The sequence below is a fragment of the Mesoplodon mirus genome (genome assembly GCF_964341445.2).
Source record: "Mesoplodon mirus genome assembly, chromosome: 3".
Taxonomy (NCBI): domain Eukaryota; kingdom Metazoa; phylum Chordata; class Mammalia; order Artiodactyla; family Ziphiidae; genus Mesoplodon; species Mesoplodon mirus.
Genome location: NC_138978.1, coordinates 137,501,534 through 137,512,149, shown reverse-complemented (window position 1 = coordinate 137,512,149; position 10,616 = coordinate 137,501,534). Strand labels below are relative to the sequence as shown.

Sequence of the window (10,616 nt, the reverse complement as noted above, 5' to 3'; positions counted from 1 at the left end):
AGCACAAATTTGGAATCAGTTTGCCCTCTACACCGAAACCAGCAAGAATGTCCCACTTTCTCATCTTCAAAGTTCTTCCTCCCTAAGTGACTGATTCCAGAATACATACCGTTTTCACGTTCTGTGAAGGCCACCTGCAATTACAGAAGAGAAAACACTATGAGGATAAGATCACAGTGATGCTCAGGTCTTTTGTTCATTTGCTGACAGTAGAAAACCTGATAAGAAACAGTGGTCCAGGGAACCTAGCAAGGGTTATCAGAGCAAACCTACTCAGGCTGAAAGGCAAGAACTTTGCTGGGAGGATGGGACTTCCAAGTCCATTTAGGTTGGAAATTACAGAATTCTTTGCCTAGAGGAAAAATCGCTGCAGGAGAGAGAGCTCCATTCTCTGCAGGCTGTAATGGATAATGTCAATTTTAATGTCCTGTGGAATCAGGCACCAAGGGTTGGTAATAGACTCTCACTCCACATTCTCCCAACCAAGGGAATTGTATGTATCTGGAAGGAATACCCTCAAATATTCATAACTTAAATCTATTGAAAGAGAAATAAAGCAATATTTCGATCTCAGACCAGAAAAAATCCAGCTTACCTTGATGATCCACGGAGGCTTTTCTTCTGTCCTATCATGGTGCACGTCAACCGCCACATCCTCAGGGAGAGCTGGAGGGACACAGAGTAACTGTCAGGACACTGGTGATGGTGGTCAGCAATTACTCAGGGTCTTTCTTCTCGATGAGGACATGGGGTGGTGTGTATGGATGTGGGAGGTTAGTAAGTGTGGGCTGAGCTGGTGTTGGGCCATCCTCTTTGGGGGAAGAAGGAAGGCAAAGGACAAGAGGAAGGAAATGAAAACAGAGCTTTGGCTTTCTAGCTAAGGGGAGCCTAATCAGAAGGGAAGGGTCGATCTAAACAATGGTAAACACTAAAATGCATGCTCTGTTTCAATGACACAGACCCATGACCCATCCTGCCTCTTTTGAGCTTCTGCTAAATTGCCACTGTCTCTTGATTTTTCCCAGATCACTCTTTCCCCAGCATCCACAATGCCAGCTACTGCATTTATCATGTCTTCTGTTGTATGATATTTTATACTTGATTAACAGCAACCTCCATTAAAGGACTGAATTCAATCCTAGACAAAATATGCTATATTTATTCACTAATCACTTGTCTTAAAGAACATCAAATACACAAGATTTGACAAAACTGAAATCCTACCCTTTAGATACAGCCACTATCAATCGTATCATATTTTTCTCCCAGTCTTTGTTTTCTATACAAGGTATGTATGCCCATTGAATCAGGGGCTGTCCATACTCTAGGGAGCTGTTCCATAAGTCGGACACTTTGTTATGAAGAGGGAGCCCGGACTGAGCACAGCCTGTCTCTAACCCAGCTGTGCAGGAGAAGTGTACAGGCTAACAGTCAGGTTCCAATTTGAGTCCTTGGGTGTGGGCTACAGGAATTGACCAATGCTATGGCTTATGGTAATGTTATCCAATACAATAAAATAGCTCCCTGATTCTTATCTGCTTTTGGCCTTGTTTAAGCAATGACACCAGCACTGACAGATATGACCTGTACTGTATACATGGGGTCTCACACCACTCAGAATCTGTAGCTGACCAGGAGAATACAGGTCTTGAGGTGAATTTCACATTAATGACTGTGCCAAAGTCAACTGATAAGCCCACCCATAGCTGCCCTGGATTGTGTGACCACTAAGGCCACCTGATCGGCAAGGTCTGGACCTTTGGAGATGCTAGGACTTCCCGCTAAGGATATGGAGGCAGGAACTCCCTTGCTCCATGACTGAGGATCGCTTGGCTGAGTGGTAAGTGTAGGTCAGGGATCCAGAGCACCCACATTGGGACCCACACCTGTGTTCTCAGTATGGCTTTTCCACTTAGGAGGTCAAGAGCTTAGAACATTTATCTCTGCAACACCTCCTTCTGAGGAAAAGGAATATTAACCAAATCTGGGCAACAGCTGAGTTGATGGAAGAACATGCAACCAACTTCACAAAACAATTAAGGGTCCTGTACCTGAGCTAACCTTAGGTACTTCAAAACAACTCCGTAAGTCTCTTAGCCCCTTAGAGAGGATGAAAGCAATATTAGAGTTAAAAGTAACTTGTCCCAATTCCCTTAGTCTGCAACACAGAAACATAATATCTACAGCAGGGGAAGCCTCCTAAACACACAGCACCTGCCAGGGTTTACCCCAGCCTTGGAAGAACTGGGAAGGATAAGACCAAGGCAGGCCTCAGTATAGGTCAGAGGGTAGACAGGACTGGGGTGTGGGGAGCAAGGGCAGGGCTGTCTGGAATGAGCAGTGGGTTGTTAGAAGAGCAGTGACCATGGGTCCTGTTGCCCTAAGTCTCTGTCCTGGGCCTTGTCAACCCCAGGGGACCAAGTCAGAAGGGCTGTGAAAGCAAGTGTGTGAAGAAGACCAGCAGCCCCTTTACACAGTCCTCTAGAATTTCTGCCGCCCGTGGAGGATGTCTAGGGCCGCGGGACGTGGAACCCTCTCAAATGGAAGCATGTCACCACATCAGCCTTGGGAGGTGCTGAGGCTGAAATGAGGAGACTGAGCACATGCAGTGATCCCAAAGCATGTGTTCTCTGACTCATCCACCTCTGGGAACGCGCTTTCCATGAGGAATAAACAGTGAGGACAAACGTAAGATGAAGCTACAAATCCTGAAAGTGTAGAGGGAGAGAGTTCAAGTCTCATCCTCCACCTGACACTCACTATAAGAACTTGTTCTCCAGTGTCAAGTGACTATGAGAGTTTTGTTCCCACTAGGATATGGCCATCATACGTGAATGTAAAAAGGAAACCAAAATCCCTGGTGCAAAATACCCTCCAGGTACAAAACAGAAACGAAGCTTTCATCTTTGGCAGTGAAAAAGCAATGAAAGAGTAGTCTTGTGAGAAAGAAAATTTCTGAATGGCAAAGAAAGGAAAGATGACTATAAGCACAGTACAGTCAAAGGACATGGACACAATAACTCTATTATATCATTAAAATTTGGAAAGAACGAATCAGAATTCTACACATATTTCCTTCTTCTTCCTGATTTCATATTCACCTTCCTTAGTTTCTAAAGAACCGCGTGGAACCCAAGTGTTCTAGGAATTGTCTCCCTTTAGATCCTACCTGAGAGTTGTTCCCTAAGTGAATCATCATCAGCATCACAGCTATGTATGCTCTCCACGATGCATTCTGTACAAACACAACCATGAGAATAAAGTTATTATACAAGTTGACCAACCCATTTCTCCTACTCGACCTGGTGGCTCACATAGCATCTCCATGGTCTTCCCTCCAGTTTCTCAGACCTCCCCTGTGCTCTGTGCAGACAGAGTCCTTCAATATGATATTGATCATAGTTGAAAATTTCAATTGAGGGAGAGATGCTGAGAAAATCACCTTTCGACCCCTCACTTCTATTGACCAATTAAAACTTTCACCGTCAACCTTACCAACCTGAAATTCCAGAAGTTACAGACACACTTGAAACATGGCTAGTGTGACCAAGCAATTGTGTGGTCTTTGCATATTTTAATAGAATGAGTTGATTATTGTTTAAACTAAATTAACTATAAATAGACACATTTGGTTAGTGGCTACCACACTGGGAAGCTAAGCTCTAAGAAATCCAAAGATGAGAAAGAGGCAACCAGCCACCCCTCCCCTGGTTGTTCTTTACTGCAGAAAATTTGATGGCCTGATCTGATCATTCGTATGTAGGTTTATCTTGGGCTTTTGGAGCCACGCCAGGCATTGGGAGAGTCCTTGTGGACACTGAAATAGTACAGTCAACACTCAGATCCAAGAGGAATTCCCAGCAAGGGGCCGACTTGTAGACAGAGGTGAAGGGCATGGCAAAGTACACCTTTATTAGACATAATCACAGAGTAGTTGCAGAGGGGAGGGAGGGATTTCACTCTCTCCATGACTAAATCCTTCTCACCACTAACTCGAAGACCTGAGGAAGGCAGTTGAAAAGGCCCCGTAGGAGCTGAAACTTTGTATACTGAAAACTACAGGATACTGGGAAAGAAATTAAAGAAGAGACAAGTAATTGGAATGACATACCATGTTCATAGACTGGAGTATTAAATACTGTTGGCATTTCTATACTACATAAAGTGATGTACACATATATCGCAACAACAAATAAAATTCCATGTCATTATTATTGAGGTGGACACAATTCAAAAATACATACAGAACCACACCCCCAAGTAGATAAAACAATCTTGAGAGCAAAGAGCAATGATGGAGATTAACACTTCCTGAACTCAAAACACATAACAATGCCACAGTAGTCAAAACAGTCTGCTACTGGCATCAAGACAGTGAGATAGACCAATGAAATATAATAGAGAGACTCCAAATAAATGCACATATATATGGCCAACTGATCTGTGCCAAGGTTCTAAGATTACCAAGTGAAGAGAGGATAGTCTTTTCAACAATCAACAGAATGAAAAGGCAACCTATAGGATGGGAGGAAATATGTGTAAACCTTGTTCTGAATAAGGGACCAATATCCAGAATATATAAGAAACTACTACAAGTCAATTTCAGAAAAACAGCGGGCAAATAACTAAGTTTCAAAATGGGTAAAAAGCTTCACTTGACATTTCTCCATAAAGATATAGAAGTGGTCAATCTACATATGAAAATTTTCTCAACATCACTAAGCATCAGGGAAATGGAAATCAAGCCACAAGGAGATATCACTCACACATGTTAGGATGTGTATTATAAAAAGACAATTAGGTCTTCCCTGGTGGCACAGTGGTTGAGAGTCCGCCTGCTGATGCAGGGGACACATGTTCGTGCCCAGCTCTGGGAGGATCCCACATGCCGCTGAGCAGCGGGGCCCATGAGCCATGGCCGCTGAGCATGTGCGTTTGGAGCCTTTGCTCCGCAACGGGAGAGCCCACAACAAAGAGAGGCCCATGTACTGCAAGAAAAAAAAAAAAAAAAAAAAAAGAAAATTAAAGGATGCTGGCCAAGATGTGAAGAAGTGGAACTTCTGTACCCTGTTTTGTACCCTGTAGTAATGTAAAATGGTGTGGCCATTATGGAAAACAGACTGGAGGTCCCCCAAAAATTATTAAGAGAACTCTCATAAAATCCAGCAATCACTCATTTAGGTTTATATACAAAGGAGATAAAACAAGAATGTCCAAGAGATATCTACAATCTCATGTCCATTGCAGCATTATACACAATACACAACATAGGAAAACTGCCTAGTGTCCATGGGAAGATGAATTAATAAAGAAAATGTGGTGTATACATACAGTGGAATGTCATTCAGTCTTTGAAAAGAAGGAAATCCTGCCATTTGCAGCAACACGAAAGAACTTGGAGGACATTTGTAAGAGTGAAATAAGCCAGTCACAGAAGGTTAAAAACTGAAAGAAAACTCCGAGAAGCAGAGAGTAGAAGGGTGGTTCCAAGAGCTGGCAGGAGGTTGACATGGGAAGTCTCTGTTCAATGGTTAGAATGTGTTATTTCAAAATGGAAAAGTTCTAGACACATGCTGTACAACAAGGTGCATGTAGTCAACAGGACTGCCTGGACATTTCAAAACATGTTAAGACGTTGGATTTCATCGTATGTGTACTTTTACAACAATAAAATACACATATGTAAAATAAATACAAAGTTGAAAAAGGGGGAAAAAGAAGAAAAATAAGGAAAGGGAGTCAACAGAGGGAAAGAAAAAAGCAGGAAGAGTCTCGAATGTACACAGGTATCAGGAGATAATGGGAGAGAAGCTCCTCTCCCCAGGCTTTAAAGAAGACATCTCTCCAGAGTTCACTCCAGCAAGAGGGGGATGTCCTTCCTCTTCCCCATTCAACCAGAAGTGCCAATAGCATCCTAAGTGTGGCCCAGGCTGTGCTCAGGTGTACACTTTTCCTTGATCTCTAAACCAACAACCCCTGACTCCCCATGGCTCAGGTGCCCTTCCTGTATCTCCTTCCACTTCTCTAAAGCATTTCTCTCTTCAAGTCCAGCCCGAGGCTCCAATCCTGTCCTTACACGTGGTGTCCATTGGGCGGGTCTCTGCGTTCTTAAGAGCCTCCCTGTGAGTAGCAGGCACTGAATCGCACACAACTGTTCCCCTCATCACCATCAGCAAACTACGACTTAGGGATTGAGGATTTCTAGAACAACTTTACTCATAGACAGTCTCTTGGGTAAACAAGTGACATTTTACAATCAAGCATTTTCAATTTTTTCTTTGGTGGGGAAAATATTGACACATATAAGGCAATCATATTCTATTAAAGTATGTATTTCTCAAAGGACTCACTATCGAAAAAAAATTTTTAAGTATAACTTTCCATGTTTTAATTGACTTTACTCCCAGACTTGTTTGCTTTCAAAAGCCTTCAGAAAATACCAAGAACATACTTCATCTGGCAGTATGCACAGCAAGATGAGTGGAGATGCTCTTGTCACACTGCTTGGTTTCTCTGTCCCACCATGCAAAGCACAAACTTCTGTCCGCCCTCCTGGAGAGGGAGCCAGTGCCCACCCTGAGCTCAATCCCTGGGGTAGATCTCTTGGTTCTGTCTTCACTGTATGCAGTGTTTCTTGCCCAGCACACAGAAACAGGGCCGGCACAAGTGATGGAAGACAAACTTTCCACAGGAGAAGGACATTTCGTTTCCTAAGAACAGAATCTGATAGTGAATATTAGCCTCAAAGGAGAAAAGTGGAGTGAATTTCCTCCATCTACTCCTGGAGGCTCCTTCTTTCTCGGACTTCTCCAGAACTGGGTGTGGCATGTGGGTACAAGCATGGGCTCCCTGCAAAAGGAAGGAGGCCTGCCTAGCACAAGGTGCTTCAGGTAAGGGGGGAGGACTCATCCCGAGGCTCTAATAGGAAACAGTTAGAATGAGGGAAGTGGCAGAGAGATGTATCATAACCATTCAGAATGCTATGAGACCTACTAAGGGATGAGATTTCTTATTAAATGAAGTTGTAATTGACCCAGTAATAGGGATGCTGAAACCCAGTTTTTTTCTTTAAGAATCCAGCCATGGAGCAACTATGTCCGTGCAACACATGCACTAAGCCTGTGCCGTAGAGCCTGAAAGTCACAACTACTGAGAACATGTGCCACAACTATTGAAGCCCATGCACCTAGAGCTCGTGCACTGGAGCAAGAGAAGCCACCGAAATGAGAAGCCTGCGCACTGCAACAAAGAGCCAAAACAGCCAAAAAAAAAAGAATCCAGTAAACATTTGCCTGGGTGGTGATAGGATTTGTTTTCCAGGTTAAATGAGGCTCAATTGGTATGAAATCAATGCACACACTGAAAGTGTACAATATATTTAGTTTTATATCCATACCCATTCATGATGCAGTGGTGATGGGAATATTTTCTAGAAAGTTGGCACCAGTAACAGTGATGTTTAGGGGAACATAAATCAAGGGAAACACAACACAAAAACTTCACATACAAGCACAGAATCATACCACTCATTTCACATACAGACACACCCAGTCTCATGCATACAAACATACACCACCTAACCGTAATGCAGCTTCTTCCTCGGAGTATAGTAATTGATTCCATTACTTGTAAAACACTTTCTATCACCAGGACCCCTACTCTCATTCCCAGCACAAATTTGGAATCAGTTTGCCCTCTACACTAAAACCAGCAAGAATGTCCCACATTCTCATGTTCAAAGTTCTTCCTCCCCAAGTGACTGATTCCAGAATACATACCGTTTTCATGTTCTGTGAAGGCCACCTGCAATTACAGAAGAGAAAACACTATGAGGATAAGATCACAGTGATGCTCAGGTCTTTTGTTCATTTGCTGACAGTAGAAAACCTGATAAGAAACAGTGGTCCAGGGAACCCAGCAAGAGTTAACAGAGCAAACCTACTCAGGCTGAAAGGCAAGAACTTTGCTGGGAGGATGGAACTTCCAAGTCCATTTAGGTTGGAAATTACAGAATTCTTTGCCTAGAAGAAAAATCGCTGCAGGAGAGAGAGCTCCATACTCTACAGGCTGTAATGGATGCTGTCAATTGTAATGTCCTGTGGAATCGGGCTCCATGAGTTGGTAATAGACTCTCACTCCACATTCTCCCAGCCAAGGGAATTGTATGTATCTGGAAGGAATACCCTCAAATATACATAACTTAAATCTATTGAAAGAGAAATAAAGCAATATTTCTATCTCAGACCAGAAAAAATCCAGCTTACCTTGATGATCCACGAAGGCTTTTCTTCTGTCCTATCACGGTGCAGGTCAACCGCCACATCCTCAGGGAGAGCTGGAGGGACACAGAGTAACTGTCAGGACACTGGTGATGCGGCTCAGGAATTACTCAGGGGCTTTCTTCTCGATGAGGACATGGGGTGGTGTGTATGGATGTGGGAGGTTAGTAAGTGTGGGCTGAGCTGGTGTTGGGCCATCCTCTTTGGGGGATGAAGGAAGGCAAAGGACAAGAGGAAGGAACTTAAAATAGAGCTTTGGCTTTCTAGCTAAGGGGAGCCTAATCAGAAGGGAAGGGTCGATCTAAAAAATGGTAAACAGGGCCTCCCTGGTGGCGCAGTGGTTGAGAGTCCGCCTGCCGATGCAGGGGACACGGGTTCGTGCCCCGGTCTGGGAGGATCCCATATGCCGCGGAGCGGCTGGGCCCGTGAGCCATGGCCGCTGGGCCTGCGCATCCGGAGCCTGTGCTCCGCAACGGGAGAGGCCACAACAGTGAGAGGCCCGCATACCGCCAAAAAAAAAAAAATGGTAAACATTAAAAGGCATGCTATGTTTCAATGACAGAGACCCATGACCCAAGCTTTGAGCTTCTGCTACATTGCCGCTGTCTCTTGATTTTTCCCAGATCACTCTTTCCCCAGCATCCACAATGCCAGCTACTGCATTTATCATGTCTTCTGTTGTATGATATTTTATACTTGATTAACAGCAACCTCCATTAAAGGACTGAATTCAATCCTAGACAAAATATACTATATTTATTCACTAATCACTTGTCTTAAAGAAATTCAAATACACAAGATTTGACAAAACTGAAATCCTACCCTTTAGATACAGCCACTATCAATCGTGTCATATTTTTCTCCCAGTCTTTGTTTTCTATACAATGTATGTATGCCCACTGAGTCAGGGGCTGTCCATACTCTAGGGAGCTGTTCCATAAGTGGGACACTTCGTTATGAAGAGGGAGCCCGGACTGAGCACAGCCTGTCTCTAACCCAGCTGTGCAGGAGAAGTGTATAGGCTAACAGTCAGGTTCCACTTTGAGTCCTTGGGTGTGGGCTACAGGAATTGACCAATGCTATGGCTTATGGTAATGTTATCCAATACAATAAAATAGCTCCCTGATTCTTATCTGCTTTTGGCCTTGTTTAAGCAATGACACCAGCACTGACAGATATGACCTGTACTGTATACGTGGGGTCTCACACCTCTCAGAATCTGTGAGCTGACCAGGAGAATGCAGGTCTTGAGGTGAATTTCACATTAATGACTGTGCCAAAGTCAACTGATAAGTCCACCCATAGCTGCCCTGGATTCTGTGATCACTAAGGCCACCTGATGGGCAATGTCTGGACCTTTGGAGATGCTAGGACTTCCAGCCAAGGATACGGATGCAGGGACTCCCTTGCTTCATGACTGAGGGTCCCTTGGCTGAGTGGTAAATGCAGGTCAGCGATCCAGAGCATCCATATTGGGACCCACCCCTGGGTTCTCAGTTTGGCTTTTCCACTTAGGAAGTCAAGAGCTTAGAACATTTATCTCTGCACCATCTCATTCTGAGGAAAAGGAATATTAACCAAATCTGGGCAACAGCTGGGTTGAGGGAAGAACATGCAACCAACTTCACAAAACAAGTAAGGGTCTTGTGCCTGAGCTAACCTTAGGTACTTCAAAACAACTCCGTAAGTCTCTTAGCCCCTTAGAGAGGATGAAAGCAATATTAGAGTTAAAAGTAACTTGTCCCAATTCCCTTAATCTGGAATACTGAAAACAAAATTCTACAGCAGAGGAAGCCTCATAAACACACAGCACCTGCCAGGGTTTACCACAGCCTTGGAAGACCTGGGAAGGATAAGACCAAGGCAGGCCTGAGGAAAAGTCAGAGGGTAGGCAGGACTGGGGTGTGGGGAGCAAGGGCAGGCCTGTCTGGAAGGAGCAGTGGGTTGTAAGAAGAGCAGTGACCCTGGGTCCTGCTGCCCTGAGTCTCTGTCCTGGGCCTGGTAAATCCCAGGAGACCAGGTCAGCAGGGCTGTGAAAGCAAGGCTGTGAAGAAGCCCTTCAGCCCCTTCACACAGCCCTCTAGAATTCCTGCTGGCCATGAAGGGTCTTTAGGGCCAGCTGGACGTGGACCCCTCTCAAATGGAAGCATGTCAGCACATCAGCCTTGGGGATATGGAGAGGCTGAGATGAGCTCAAGGAGCTCATGCAGTGATCCCAGAGCACGTGTTCTGTGACTCATCCATCTCTGGGACTGTCCTTTACAAGAGCAACTAACAGTGAGCACCAAATATGAGGTGAAGCCACAAGTCCCGAAAGTGCAGGGGGAGACAGTTCAC

General features: G+C 44.4%; 1 long non-coding RNA gene across 1 annotated transcript; it reads right to left on the bottom strand.

The window, feature by feature from the left end:
• Positions 1-634: 634 nt before the first annotated feature.
• Positions 635-8,329, bottom strand: LOC309800562. Its single transcript, XR_014293478.1, has 4 exons — positions 8,265-8,329; positions 7,779-7,803; positions 3,170-3,235; positions 635-666 (listed from the first exon to the last, which is right to left on the bottom strand). It is a non-coding gene; the product is annotated as an uncharacterized lncRNA (long non-coding RNA).
• Positions 8,330-10,616: the final 2,287 nt, after the last annotated feature.